Source organism: Ambystoma mexicanum, chromosome 8 (genome assembly GCF_040938575.1).
Source record: "Ambystoma mexicanum isolate Mex_15411 chromosome 8, UKY_AmexF1_1, whole genome shotgun sequence".
In the NCBI taxonomy this organism is placed as follows: Eukaryota; Metazoa; Chordata; class Amphibia; order Caudata; family Ambystomatidae; genus Ambystoma; species Ambystoma mexicanum.
In genome coordinates this window covers 1,068,234,860-1,068,250,559 of record NC_090929.1, presented here as the reverse complement: position 1 = coordinate 1,068,250,559, position 15,700 = coordinate 1,068,234,860, and positions in this window count along the sequence as shown.

Genomic DNA, 15,700 nt, shown 5'->3' with positions numbered 1-15,700 from the left:
AATCCATTTCAACCTGTCCAGAACTGCATTATAGAATCTTGTGTCTATCCTGAATTCTTCTCATTATATAGTCTGTGATAATTGTAGTGATAAGCACCTGTGCGCTGATATTTTCCGAAGAAAGTCAAGTGTCCTGGCGCACAACAATCAGAGCAGAAGTCGCCCTGGTCCGTAGGTTATTCTGTTGGTTATCTTGTACTTTCATAGTCCCTTAGTATAAGTCCTTATTGTTTCCAAATCTTTAAAGCGCAATCTTTCATTTTGAACTCTTGACTGTGTTTCACAAAAACCTCTGTAACTTTTGAACTGTACATCCTAAAGACAAAATTTAAATGTAATTCTGAAGCTAATATCCTCTGCTTTCAAACAAACTAAATTTCACTCCATAGAAAAAACAGCTATTCCTTGCTTTCAACTTCTGAATTTCGTTTTCCATCTGCTAATCATTCTACAATCATTGCTAATGTTGACCTGAACCAATCCAAAGTAACTTTCACTAATTCTGAATCTTCTTTAGTGAATTAAAGTCATTTTAGCATTTTCCCATTTATTGCAAATCACATTCAAAAGTGATTGACCTGTTTTAAAAACATACCTGTTCTCTCTAGCTTGCTGGGGGAAGTGGGATTGAAACTGCAATTGTGGATTGTTATTCCTGATACCTGTGTGCCCTCATTCCATCTCTTCATATTGCATAGTGGAGAGAGTGAGTAGTCACAGAGGAAAGAGTGATCACATTGTCTTTGATTGAAGTCATATCAAGTTTTATTTCTGTGTTGCATTTCTTCCTATCATTTCAATCTCTTGAACCCATACAAAGTATTATCTGCTAGATTAATCCTCCTATTCCTACTCCTAATTGATTAAAGAGATTGTCGATATTGTAATATTACCCATTGCTGATCATTGTTCATATTAAAAAGTGTGATATTCAAATATTATTCATATTCATAAAAGTATAATCTCTATATTGTTCAATTCTTCAAATAAATCTTTTAATTTGCAAAACAAACCTATTTCTTGGTTCAGTGAGACCGGGGGAATTCAAAGAGAGGGGCGTTATAAAAGGGTACATCATCCAGAATTAAACAAACTTTTGACATAAAAATATATAAATAAGGGTTTCCATTGGGCATCCCATACTAGACATTGACTTAGTTGGAGTGCCGGATTGAAGTCACTTACAACTTCTGCAAGAACGCCTACTTTATTGGAAACCAGAGAGTCGGGTGGGCAAATCTCTAGAGGAGGGGAAGGGAGTGCCAGACCCAGGGTCTCTGTTTGATGATACATCCCTATCGGACTCAGTCTTGGAGGAATTCAGAAGGCTGGCGAATGTGATGGAGGGATCACCGGAGGGAAAGAGAGACCCACATCAGAATGTGCAAGCAGTTGTGGACCATATGGTCGAGGGCCCAGCACACGCATGGCCAGAGTCGGGCATTCAAAACTCCTGGGGAAGGAGGAAGATAAGGAGGAAAGAAGCCAGAGAGAAGAATCAACACACGACAAGAGAAAGTTCAATGAAATAACCAAAAAAGAAAACAAAGAATCAAAAGAGTGGCAAAGTGAAAAAATCTGACACAAATGCCTTTTTTAGGGCCCTATCTAAAACAGGGTGAAAGGGGGATATGTCGAAGGATGAAATCTCCAGTTTCTCTGCTTCCCTTCCAGAAGGTCCTTCAGATTGCATGATTGGGGAGCAAACGCAGGTTCCAAGATTCAAAGTCCAGAAGGAGAAAAGCAAGTCTGAAGTAGCTAGACCTGGACAAGAGGCGTGGATCAGCAGGAAAGGAAAGTGCAGCCCATGACAAAAAATGAGAAAAGACAAGACAATACATCAATGGAAAATATAAACTCTTTGGGGGGGAGTGGCCTAGCAGCAAAAAAAGCAGTGTTGCCATTAGCACCAATCTTCCTATTTAATAAACGACCCAATCAATCCTATAGTTCAAAAGAAACTCTGGATATTAAAGATTCAGGAGGTCTGAAGGGCAATATTGCACCAATGTTCCTAAAACAACTGAACAAGGATGTTAAAGAGAAAAAACTGGAAGAAGTTGTGAAGAAGGGCGAGGGGAAACAAACTGCACTTGAATACTATTCAAATGGGTCTGGCAAATCATCTGAGTTAAAGGAAACTACTCAGGTGAACCTGCCCCTCCAGCTATTGCCTCACCTACAGGGGAAAAAAGATGAAGTCATCTCAGCCTTCACAGTGCCAAATGTTTGGCTAACCTCAGTTGCTAAAAAACAGAACTATAAGTCTCTCTGTAGAACTGCAATCTTATCACACTTTAAAAAGGTGTTGAATCTGTATCTGTTTGAATCTTCAGATATTGAGTTTGTCAGATTTCCATTTAGTCAGAATCTGTTTTTGGTGGAAGTCGGTATAACCTCACTAAAAGTGTTGGATGCCATCTTGGGAGCATCAAGGGAACTGATGGACCAAGGTCTATTGGTGTCCCATATGCGCCCTCCGAATTGTAGGAAATCTGCAAGGGGGCAGAGGCGGCCCTCTTTACTCCCTTCCTGAAAGGGTGAGCACATCCAGTAGATGTTTTGTGGGAACCAGCAGAAAGGATAACTAGTCAAAGCCCCAAGATGAGACTATTGCCCTGACACCAGAAATTATCACGCAGGTCCTTCAGAAATTGGGTATGGGGATTCAGTCCCTTTAGTCAGACAGGCCTCCACCTAGTGAGTTGGAATACACAGAGTTCTAACACATTCACATCAAAGAAATTTAAATCAATACTTTTCAAAGAAATGGATGTGTTTATACTTCAAGAAACCTGTTTAGTGAACCCCGTAGCAGTGGAAGAATATGCCATATTTGTACAACCGGCACTCCAAAAATCTAGAGGTAGACCAGCAGGGGGACTCCTTATGGCTTTTAAAAATGCAACCATTGGGAAGGTGAAAGAGATTGCCTCTGACAACATGGGCCTTCAAGCATGTGTTTTTTCACTCAAGGGGCAGCAAAAAGCATTTGAGGTGGTTGTGATAAACATATACTGGAACCCTGCCTGTGCCAAAATTCAACCCTTTCAGGAAGTTCTTTCTATTATTTTGGAAAAGATCAAACTTTCATTTGGGGGAGCACACTTAATTGTGGCAGGGGATTTAAACTCACAGTGTATTCCACTCACCAAAGATCATATAATCCAGAAAGCTTGTAACATATCCAAAAATGGAAAAAGGTGGGTTGAGTTTTTGAGTAGCTGGGGCCTGAAAATGGCGAATGATGCACTAACGGGGAAACACCAATCTGCCACAACATGGTCTTGAGGGAATTCTAGGTCAACATTAGATTATATCTTCATGTCAGCTGATTTATTTACCAGAAAGGTAAATTTGAGGATAGAGGAGGAGGGAGGGAGCGACCATTCCCATTTAGAATTGACAGTCTCAGATATTACCCAAAGTCAAAGACAGTCAGTCAAATATGCCTCTAAAGTAATGGCTAGAAAAGGGAAACTGAGATTTGTAAAGTACATTCGGGAGGGTAGTGATTTGAATGATGCCCTGGCATAGATTCGAGAATCAACCTGGCAATTGAATTGCAAATCTGAAAATGTCAGATATATTTGGTCCATCTGTCCGCCAAGGAGTGTAGGAAGGTCGGAAAAGAGTTTGTAAAGCCATGTCTTTGATGGGGAGACATGGCTGAAGAATAAACTCTTGAACCAACAGAAGAGAAAGATAAAGTCCTCCACTCTAAGCATGGAAGAACAGGGGATAGCGTTGAGAGCTTTGAGTCAGGCCCATAAATATTGGTCATCCAGTAGAAGAGCTTATCGCCTTCAGCAGGACGGCGAATCAATGTTAAAAAAAATTGGGAAGGGGACTCGAGAAATTTTTGGTCCATCATCCATCAACTTGAAGAGCATCCTAGTAAATCTCAACGTAATTTGGTGGCAGAGGACGTGTGGGTTAATTACTTTAGAGCCAATTTTGCATCCGTGGAGGGGAGGATTGATGATATAACAAAAAAAGATACTGGATGGGACCTACTAATTGAGGAACAGACTGTGGAAGATCTGATCCTATCTTCCTCAAGTTCAAAAGCGGCAGGCCCAAATGGTCTTACTTATCAAGTGCTGAAGAACTACAGTACACTTTGTGCCAAAGGGCTTTGCTGGCTTTTCAGAGACATCCTCACTAAACGTACATTTCCACCATCATGGAGATCAGCAATAATCATTCCTCTGTTCAAGGGGGGGCGATCAGTCTTCTCCTGAGAGTTATCGGCTGATCGCCCTCCTTGACATAGATAGCAAGATTTTTATGAGAATTCTCCTTGAAGAATTGGAGGGATGGGCCAAATCTAACAATATCCTTTCCAAATACCAAACGGGTTTCAGAAGAGGCATGTCGACTGAAGTAAATGGGGTAACTCTGAATATTCTGAGTGAAAATACTAGGAACAAAGGGGAGCTACATCTCTATGGGACATGGGTAGACTTCTCAAAGGCCTTCGACCAAGTCAACAGTGGTCATCTTTGGGCCAAATTTAAGAAGTGGGGCATCCCTGACGGTCTCCTCTCTATGTTAATGGAGCTGCAAAATAACACAACCATCAGGGTGAGATTGGACAATGCAGGTAATCTTTCTGATTCCATCAAAGTTGAATGTGGAGTTCGCCAAGGTTGTCTAGGAGCCCCACTATTTTTCAACCTCTACCTGGCTGATATGGGGAACTTCCTAGCCGGGGCAGCTTTAGCCAGTTCGTCAATCAATGGCAACAAAGTTTTTTTGGTTGGCATATGCTGATAACGTGGTCCTACTGGATAACACCGCAGTGGGACTGCATTGTCTCCTAGACAATTTGGGAGAATAAGCAAAAGTGAATGGGCTAATAGTAAACCCCTCAAAATCATCAATTATGATTTTCAAATGTGCAAATAAGAGGGTAGTACGCTCCAATTGGGAACTGTCAGGCCGAAGTATCCCAAGGGTGGAAGAACTTAAGTACTTGGGATATAAGGTCCTGTCAGCTCCTTGTATTAGAAAAATGGATAACTCAAAAGGAAAACATTGCAACTAGTGGCACAAATGAGGAAAGTTCTCTTGAAGTTTTGCAGTTTTTCACTCATCCCTCTAATCAAATTCTACCTAGCCAAGGTTGTTCCAATCATCCTTTATGGTCTGGAGACCAAATCAGTACTGGTCGTTGGAATGTGAAAAACTTGAGGGAAACATTTGGAAGAGTGTCCTTATCTTCCGTTGTGTCTCCCAATAGCAGGTGTAATATTCGAACTGGGCCTGAAGTCATTGAGAATCCAGGCCAAGTGGAAACTTATATCATTATACCGGCTTATAATCACAAGTCAGGAGCCGTCTTTGTACAGTGACATTAGAAGCCACCTTTTTTCGGAGCGATCCATGATGCTGGGAGCACTGGAAAAAAGAACGAAAAGTGCCCTCGCGGGAGTGGAAACAACTGTTGAGACTTTGATCCAGAATCCTCTGAAGGTAAAAAGGGATTTGGAGACAAAGGTTGGATCGACACTATTCAGTCGATGCGATCCTGAACTCTCCAAAACTCATTTATGCAAGTAGATAAGAAGCTAGGGACACTCCCAAGATATTTGGTGAAGTTTCCGAACTGGAAAGTTCGATGTGACTTCATGCGAATAAGACTAAATGTAGTCTACACCGGGGAGATTCTGCACAGTAGGGGCCAGGGCACAATGCAGTGAGATTGTGTAAGGTATGTTCAGATCCGGGAAAGCAAACCCTTAAGAATCTTCTGACAGAATGTGAAGGCACATGGCCCATTAGATTAATGTTTTTTGCTAGGTTTGGATTGGGTCAGAGGGTTTTCTGCTTGACCATTTTTAGGACAGGTTGATTTAATGCTATGAAACATCCTTAACAATAGCTATAGTTCAGGTATTGATCAAATGTGAAATTATGACTGGATTGGACTGATTTGTGTACACAGAAGTTATGTCGTTAATTGCACTCCTTCGTCATAAGTCTATTTTATATGCCTAATAGGTTTTACCATATGTGATTTTTTTTATCTCTTCTTCTTCTTTTATTTTCTTCTCTTTTTCTCCTTTTCTTTTTGAGTTAAGAGTAATGTTGAGCGCTAAGTGTTGTTTATTGAATGGGCAATCCTTTTTATGGTGTGTAATTGAAGTTTTAAGATTGTTTTGTAAAAGGTTCCAGTAACCATATACAATAAAAAAAAGAAAAAAAAGAAAATAGGTATGATTATCGATTTCAACCATGAAGAAGGGATACGCTCCGAGATTGAAACCTGCTTGAATATTAGTATTCAATGAAAAAATTAGGCTCTTATCTTAAAGCTGGTCTGTTTGGCGACACCTCTTTACTTGTTCCTTTTCTTACGTGTATGGAGTATTTGATTGGTAATGTGAATTTTGTTGCCTGTCACGTCTTACTGGAGTATGGTGGTGAAAAGCCAAAAATCGCTCAAAAGGTAAAAGAAAGAAATACTCCTGCAAATCTGTGCCAGTTAGTTTGATATTTTTAGAGTTTAATCACACAATTAGTATATTAGTTCAAGGATGTTGGGCCAGGCATCAGGATGCTGCTTCAGCATGTAGTTATTAAGACCATCGGGCCTGGCACTCTGCAAAAGCTCAATTTAGAGATATATAATAGAATATCATCCTTGTCAAATTGCAGTTGAGCATTAGATGTTATATATTTAGTGTCTACTTGCGCATCAGGTAAGGGAGAGTGATATAAAAAATCTAGAATTGATGCCATTGCTGCTCAGAGTTCGCATTTATTTGAATCGGAAGTTGGGTTTTATAAATAGCCCTAATAAGTAGGGACCAAATCCCTGCACAGGTTTAAGTGGCTATCGCCTTCAGCATGGATTCCCCATCTCTTAGTAAAAAAAGAGCTTTCCTAGCTCATATCCAGTTCTTATAATTCGAATTTAGGTGTCTAACATAAGTACATCTTAAGTAGTTGGATAGTTTAGATGCTCTTCTAAGCCATCTACTTAGCCTTCACTTCATAGTCATATGTGTGTAAATGCTTATAACGGACCTGCCTGAATACGGATTTAATTTGCGTGTATCTCTGAAGGGCTGATACGTAACTGCCTTCCTGTAAAGGCTGGAGGGGGGTAACTGTACTTCTGCCCTCTATATGGCAGAGTAGAGACACAGAGCACCTCAGCCAAGATTCTCTATTTGGTAAATGTGGACGAGCAATCAAGGCTTAAGCTCTCAGGGGGTGATGCAGGCTGGTTCTTAAGTACAGTGCAGTCCTCAAGCACCCACAAAGGAATGTCCACACACTATGTTAGGGAAAACACAGTTTCTATTATATACACAATCACAATAACACACTTTGTGCTGAAGTTAATCTAAAATGGTAAATATATACAGTTTCTATGTGCTACCACAATTACTCTGATTCCATTAAAATACATCAACTGTAGACAGTTGAAATAGCATACAAATCAATTAATAATGTGAACCAACAATACACAGAGGAGGAAAGCAGGTTGGTTAAAACAATAGGCAGAATACTAGGCCCCTACCACCAAGCACAGTTCTGTATGAGGATCCCCCCACTTGGGCAACCTGCAAATAAAGATATAATGCAAGCCCAGTCCATATATTGTTCAATATGAGTCTGAATTCCTTCTAAATAGTACTACCAACCCAATGAACCTGGAAAAGCAGCGTTTGATGTCGGGTCGTCGACAAATTCTTCTTGAGCGGCTCCCTTTAAGGCAGGATCCACAGATCGTCGAGATCCCACGAGGAAAAAGGGTGAACACTGTCGTTGCGGCAGCAGCTTCGGTTTGTGCGGTGCTCTTTGATGATCTGTTGAAAACGTCCTGCAAACTGAGGCGTGCGGTGCACCTCGCCGATGAGTGTTCGTTGCTGCAAGGAGTCAATGAAGAGCTTTGGCCCAGCAAGGGCGTTGAGTCGTCAGTGTCTCTGCGGTCTTCGGGTGGCGGGATTCTCCTCAGTCGTCGGCTGCCTTGACATTCTCTGGCAGGGCAAAAGCGGTCGAGGGTGAGCAAGGGAGTGTTAGGGAGATTTCTCACACAAGTGCTAAATTCCCTCTACCTTAGAGCCCTCCAGCGCTTTTGCTATATTTTGGGGCTTTGAACTTTTCATTTTCAATGGCCCTCATTACAACACCGGCGCTAAATCATGGCGCTATTAGCACCATGGTTGGTGCCGGTGTTGTAACGGGTCCGCCATGGTTCAATGGGGAATTACCACCCCATTCCCCATTGAATCATGGCCCTTCCCCATTCCCATTTTCGCCCCATAGGGGCAAATTGCGGTACCATACTTAGCACCAAGGTCCCTTTGCGGGTCCCTACTTTAACGGCTGGTGTAGACCAGCCGTTAAGGTCAGGTCCTGCAAAGGGACCTCATAATCAGGCGTTAAGGGTTTAACGGCGCCGACACCTTTTACGGCACTGTTAAACCCTTAACGCCAGGGTCGTAATGACCCCCAATGTGTTTTACTTTTGTGGTCTTTGGATATGGAGTTTTAAAACAACTCCAATGGCATCATCTTTTGCTGTGTGTCACACAGCACCTTCAGTGCAGTGGCACAAGGATGTCTTTTAGACTTCCCAAGGTTTAAATACCTTCTCTGGGACTGACTACTGTCTCCCAGAGCATGTAAAGCTAAATTGACTTTACTAGTCTCTTTAAATTTACTGACCCAGCACCCACTATCATTCTATAGAGTACTGGAGGGATTGCCTAGCTTCCCTTGAGTCAAAACACTCATGTAACAGTCAAATGTTACCTTTTCCTACTTTAAATGGCTGGTGGCAGTGGTTTAGATCAAACTACCATGACTTTTCCCGACCGCGAACAACGGTAGCGAAAAACCGTGTCAGCCATGTTTTTCAATAAGGAGCCAAAGTCCTATCTGTAAAAACAGACTCCGGTCAACCTTTTTTGCAATTTCTTTTAGGAAAGGTCCTTCTTGTGTTTCTCTCTGCGCGCCAAACCAGGTTTGGTCCCTTTGTTCATTGGCCTTTGGCGGGCTTCAGTGCTGAAGCCTTCCTCTGGCGCCTGAGTGTCTGGGGTGGACAGAATGTGAAGGAGGTGGCCGAAACTCAATTAATAATGTGAACCAACAATAGACAGAGGAGGAAAGCAGGTTGGTTAAAACAATAGGCAGAATACTAGGCCCCTACCACCAAGAACAGTTCTGTATGAGGATCCCGTAACCTGGGCAACCTGCAAATAAAGATATTATACAAGCCCAGTCCATATATTGTTCAATATGAGTCTGATTTCCTTCTAAATAGTTCTACCACCCCAATGTACCTGGAAAAGCAGAGTTCGATGTCGGGCCGTCGACGGATCCTTCTTGAGCGGCTCCCTTTAAGGCAGGAGCCACGGATCGTCGAGATCCCACGAGGAAAAAGGGTGAACACTGTGGTTGCGGCAGCAGCTTCGGTCTCTGTGCTTGGTCTCCTAGGAGACCTGAATGCACTCTGGCGTGATTGGCCGGCTGTCTGTCCGGCAAGGACAGCCACCCTGCTGTGTGAGTGACAGCCAGGCTGGAATGAATGGGGGAAAACTGTTTAAAAGCAGGTCTCTGGGACTTGGAAAGTCGACCACTGGAATGAAAGAACCGAAGACAAGCTGAAGGAAGAGGACTGCTGCAACTCCTGGATGACCAGTGAAGCCCTGCTGCAGGTTTGAATTGCCTTAAACTCCATCGACAGAGAAGCCCTTCAATTTTAACTTCTTCCCTTATGTTTGGTGAGAACAACCAACTCGCAAGCCACCTGGACACCGTCCCCAGCTGGTCGAATTTTCATCAGAGTGCTGTTGAAAACCGGATAGCCAGAGGGAAGGAAACCAGCTTGTGGACTTTAAGACACTCACACCTTAATCCAACGTCCTGCTAAAGCTTTTGGCCTCATCCCAGGGACTGAAGCTCGGGAACAGCGAGATCTGCTCGAACTGCCAGGAACAACTGCCTCAGCTACAGCTCTTCTTCATTGACAAAGTACTGTGCAAACACGGTCTGGAAATCTTTTCGTCCATCAAGAAAGTGCATGAACCTGTTCTCAACTACGAAGGCTTGTCCTTCCCTTAACATTCGTCAAACCTTTCGCCTAGCCAAATTCTTCTAAACTCTGTGGCAAAGACTTAACCGTTACTTACCAGAACTGTGCTATCCTATACAAAAGATTCTGAACCATTGTTTCTGGCCCAGGCCTATTGAGAAGACTTGCTGGTTGTATTTAACTGAAACCCTTTGCCCTGCCTATGAATCTATTTGGGTTGTCTATTCTTATAACCTTGTCTTTTTACCCCTTCAATAAGTATCTGAAGTGCCATTTTGCTCCCACTTCATTTGGAGCTAAACTTGTTCATTTACTTACCGGTTGTATTTTTGTGGTTTATTAGTGTGTGATATTGAGCTGCTTATGCTAGTGTAATGTTTTCTAACTGACTGAGTAAATAAATGTATATTCTTTTACCAAGAAACCTTGAGTAAGTTTATATTTGAATCACTGTATTGGTTGGTCCTTTGTGTAACTTGTTCTACTGCTCACTTAAACTCTTGAGATAAGTCTGGCTGCTCAGCCATCACTGCCATTTTACTGTGTAGTACAGGCTTGTACCAAAGGTGAAATTGTGTTTACACTTGTAGTCCTAATTGCCTGTAGTGTTCCCAAAGGGTACTGCAGGTGATTCTGCCTAACAGGGAGTCCTTGTTTCAATGTTCTTAGGCAAAGGAGCACTGCGGCTCCGGTCAGCGGCGGCGGTCGTCGATGGTGATGGACTTCAATGACTGGGCGCTTCTCTTCGTGATTCCGCGGTGGTCCCTGTCTAGGGTCGGCAGCCTTTCGAGGGTCTGAAGTCCATGGAGCTTTGGCAAAGACCAGCTGGTGCATGATTGTCCCTCGTAGCTTGGGAAGAGGTCTCGTAGCCAGGTCCTCTCTTGAATCAGTTCCTTGAAGGCACAACAGCTTTCAGATTAGTGAAGGACAGCAGCAGCAGTTCTTCTTCTTCCAGTGGGCTTCAAAGTTAAGCATCAGTTTCGACTTCAACTTCTGAACGATTTCTATCTGAGAGGCCCCCAGATATAATGTTTGGACTCTCATTCATTCTGCTGGGTCACACTCAGGCAACCAATCACTCAGAATGGCATTCAGCAGTCAGGAAGCCAATCAGGTTTACAGTGCATTCAGGCCCTCCTCCTCCCTCTCAGACACTCACAACAAGGAATGTGTATTGGGACAAGTACCCAGCCATTCAGCACTCCACACTGCATTCATACCAGTTTCGGGCAGGGCTGTCTCAGTGTTTGTGTCACAAACCAGAAACTAGAGTGCATATTGGTCATCAACTCCATTCACCCAGGTCCCACCCCAAGGGTGTACCCACAGCATACAGTCACTGGGAAGGTTCCAGCCAGTCTGGCCTGGACTTCCCCACAATACTATATATGGAACTTCCACCCAGCAGCCGGTCAGGTGGAAGGACCAGAGTCAGGACTTCCCAGGACTTTGGGAAAAACAAGGTAACAGGCAATAGAAAGCAAGAGGCCACATGGGTCATTTCGTCTCCTATCAGGAATTGATTCCAATGGCAGGGTCTTGGTATCCCAAAATGGAGGATACTCAGAGCATCTGTCAGATTCAACATGGAGCTGCCACCAGTCCATACCCTGCTCTGTGGGCCACACATAGGTGCCCAAAACATACAGTAGGGGTACAGGGTTGTACCCCCATCCATGGGTTCCATAAGGTTATCCCAAGGGTCTGTACACCAAACCAAAAGGAGGAAGAGCTGCACTGCCAGGAGTCCCACATGGACTCCTGTGCAGAAAATAACACAGAAAATAAACGAAAAAGGACTACAGAACAAGGACAGGGAGGCCCTGTCCCTCCAATGCATTTCCAGCATCACACTTCCTCATTTGGAGTAGTTGCCATGCCCTGAAGTGTCAAGCTGTTCTCTAGCTGCTTCAAGGAGCTATCTGTCCATTTAAAATGATTTCTTCCATTAGCGACTACAAGATTGCCACGATAATATTTTGGAATTTGATCACTAGACTGGCTGGGCCAGGACCAGGTTAGGCATAGTTGCTCATGATCACTTACTCGTTGGCCCTTATTTTTAAAGATTCTGCTATTGCCATGAAGTTTTTGCCACTGTATATATAGTCAATAATAGCTTCTTGTGCTCTGCACCAGGTGCTCTGCGGAGGAATGTCACCCGGGACTGCACCATTAAGCATCACTAATTGTATTTCACTCATGAAGCGGGACCAGTTCTGTTTTATAATTTGCTCCACACCCGTTACCTGCAAAAGACAATGTAGATTGAAATCCCCTAAGAGTATTGTGTAGCTGATAATAGGGTCTAGACTAAGAAGATCTAGGTGGCTTCTAACTGTTGGAAGAAGACATCAGTTTCAAGATCAGCTTGACTCCAGTAGATATTAATTAACGGAATCACAAGTGCATGTCTTTTGATCTTGACTAGCTGGATGTATGGACCTGGGGCTGACCATGGTTCGAGAACTACATTTTTTGATGTTTTCATAGCAACTAAAAGTCCTGCCGTTGGGTGACCTCTAGGAAGTATTTGTGCTGGTACAATCACTAAATCGAGCCCCTCCCAAACTGGAGGGGAGAAAAGCCACGTTTCCTGAAGTGCAATAATGGCAAATGTATGCAGGTTGCTAGTAGGCGAGTTCATCAGGTGAATAAAGCCCTGAGTATTCCAGCTTATCAGTTGGAAAGGTTCAAGATTGATGGATTGTTATGCCTGGGTCAATCTGGAGTTTCCAACAAAGTCAGAATTGAGCATTGGTTTCAGAGGGTCATGGATGAAATGACGGTTAGAGGAACTCGTGATTTTAAGTGGAAAGTCTGGCGAGGAGTGTTGAACATCAGGAGAGAAGGCCAAATGGTCTTGCAATAATAGAAAGCTTAAGTCGTAGAAAGAAGCTCTAGCTTTCCACAGAGTATTAAGAACTACGCCAGAGCAAATAAATAACCTTGCACTCGTTAAATCAGAATCATGTGTAAACTCTACCGTCTCAATATCTGATCAAGTTATATCTTCTAGGCTAGGTGCATCCATGAATATTGTAAGAATGCTTGATATGTTTAGGTCATATGCTGGATATGGTGAGCGTCGAATAAGTAAATGGTGAAAACTTTTATATTGCATTAGCTTTTGCCCTTGTGATGTGTGCGTACATTTATTTTGAGAAGTAGCCACTGATGAGAGTTTCACATTTAGCTATCTCAGTTTGTCTATTCGGGACAGTTAGTGATCAAATGAATCGCTTAGAGCTGGAATGCGATTGTGTAGAGGTCCCCGGTACATTTTTGGACTTTTTGGTAGAGGCCAATGCTTTTGATAATTTTTTCCTTGCAGATGAACATTCTTCAAAGGTCAGCTTCAGAAGAATAGATTCAGCCGGTGGTAATTGTTTGGCTCTAATGGTCAGTTCTTGCATAGATTGTAATAAATCAGATGGAAGATTAATGTCAGGAGACTCACCCACTAAAGGATGAGTATCTCTGATTAACGGTTGTTGTGCCAGGTCTGCAGGACCATTCACATGGTTACATGTATCCCGAAAATTCTCTGTACTCATACTTATACTCATACTCATTGGGCCTCATTACGAGTTTGGAGGCAGCCATGGTGCTATTAGCACCATGGCTGCCTCCAAACCGGGCTTCATTACCAGGTTCCTGCAATGGGGACTTACTGGGTCATTCCGACATAGGAGGACCCAGTAAGTCTTCCTTGCACAAACCATTCCCCATTCCCATTTGAGCCCCCATGGGGCTGTCTGGTGATTTATCTTTTGATCTAGACTCTCAAATAGCTTTATTTCGGATAACAAGGATGTGTTCATGGCCGTGAGGGTGATATCTAAGAAGGAAGTGGTTATGAGGGGAGAGCAATGTAATTGCTGACCTGTAGACGGAACATTTGGTCTTCTGGGATTAGGGTGGGTAAAAGATAACGACAAGGCAAATGCCTGATGAGTCGATAGGGCAAAAATAATAGGAGATTGGGATAAATTGGGTCCATTAGGCATGGTAGGTGATCTTGAACTTGGAGGCACATTTTGGGCTCTTTCAATATATCTGGCATGAGTAATATCGCCTGTTGGCGATATCTCCAACAAGGACGATCTGGAACCAAACTTATCCCCAGAATTGGATCTTCAGAATATCCTGCTGGGGCAGTTGTGAATGAAGCAGTGGCGGATTCTGCATGCATTGTGGCCGTAGCCAGACCATGTGCTAAACAAAGGTCCCAGTGAGAAGTGACTGAAGCCAGCCATCATTCATTATTGAGTCCGGTATGGATTGTGGGTCAAATGCAGGCAGTGTCACCGACCAGGACTCAACAGGATCCTGAGCTGCAGCAGGTTGCATTTGGCCCTTGTTTGATTGTTTTGGGCTGACAAGAGGCGAGGAGTCGCTGACACAAAAAGAACAAATGTTTGCGCCCAGTGACTGAGGCTGGGGCAGGCCATTAAGCAGCAGGTTTTCACAATTGCTGAGACTGAGTTCTTTCTCGGAGGAGTTTGCTTGTCTAAGCAGGCAGTGGAGGATAAGTCCTTCGGTAGTGGTATGCCGTTTTCAACTAATACAAACCCAGTGGAATGGTTACAAGTGTGTATTATTGTCAGATGTTGATGACGGAGCAAACAAATAAAGGCAGAGGAATAACATGCTATAGTCACATGAAATACCTTTCGAACCTGGAGGAATTACACTGAGGAAGAGGCTCCCTGCTCCTGGCTCAGCCGCGAAGCAGCACCTTGCAAGCACTTTCTGGTGCACTTCCTCGGATGCACGCAAGCAGATGCGTGCGAGCTTTGCTAATATATGAAGTTGTAATTGGGGGCGGGGCGTCACAAGCACTGCAGTATTATGTTGCAAAACTATAGTTATTTAACCAGCAGACAAAGCACAAGCAACCAACATGCATCCTTCGGCTGACTGGGCCCACCGGGACATGCAGGAACACGTGGAAACACTTCTGGACACTTTGCTGTTGGCTTCCGAAGTCGTTCGGAAGCTAAAGCAGATTAAATCAGGCTCCTAAACTGAAGCACTCAATAATACGCGGGAGCCGGGGGCTGCAATGTACTTCTCTTTATTAACTGCGCCAGAACTGGCATCCGAGGCGGTAACCCCGCCTCTTCGTACTTCCCGTGGCCACGCCACAACCTTTCATAAACAGGGAAGAAGGACTTCCCACAACTCGATAACTCTTAACAAACATGTCCATGGAAATAGGACACAACATCTCCCCCCCACTTAAGTGAGGAGCTCATATTCTTACATTTCTTCTATCCACCGAGAGGGTCGGCGAATCGTCCTTTTGGATGGGCTTTTCCGTGGTGTCTTCTCCCACCGCACTGGTGTGTCGCTGTCGCTGTCGTCCGCATCTCGCACTTCGATCTGATATTCCGACTCCACTTCTGAGGATTCCTGGTCAGTCATCGAGTGGTCAGTGATCGGTTCCGAGTGTCCCTTGAAGTTCTTGAAGAATGACGAGTTTCTCGTAATGGTCCCTGTGGGGCTGGCTGCTGTTATCATGGAGCCATTAACGTGCGTCACTTCTAATGGTTCAGGCCTGAATGCCGGAGTGTCCTTGGTGCTTTGTTCTTGCCTCACCAACACTACGTCGCCCACTTGAATGTGGCAGGGCTTGGCCTG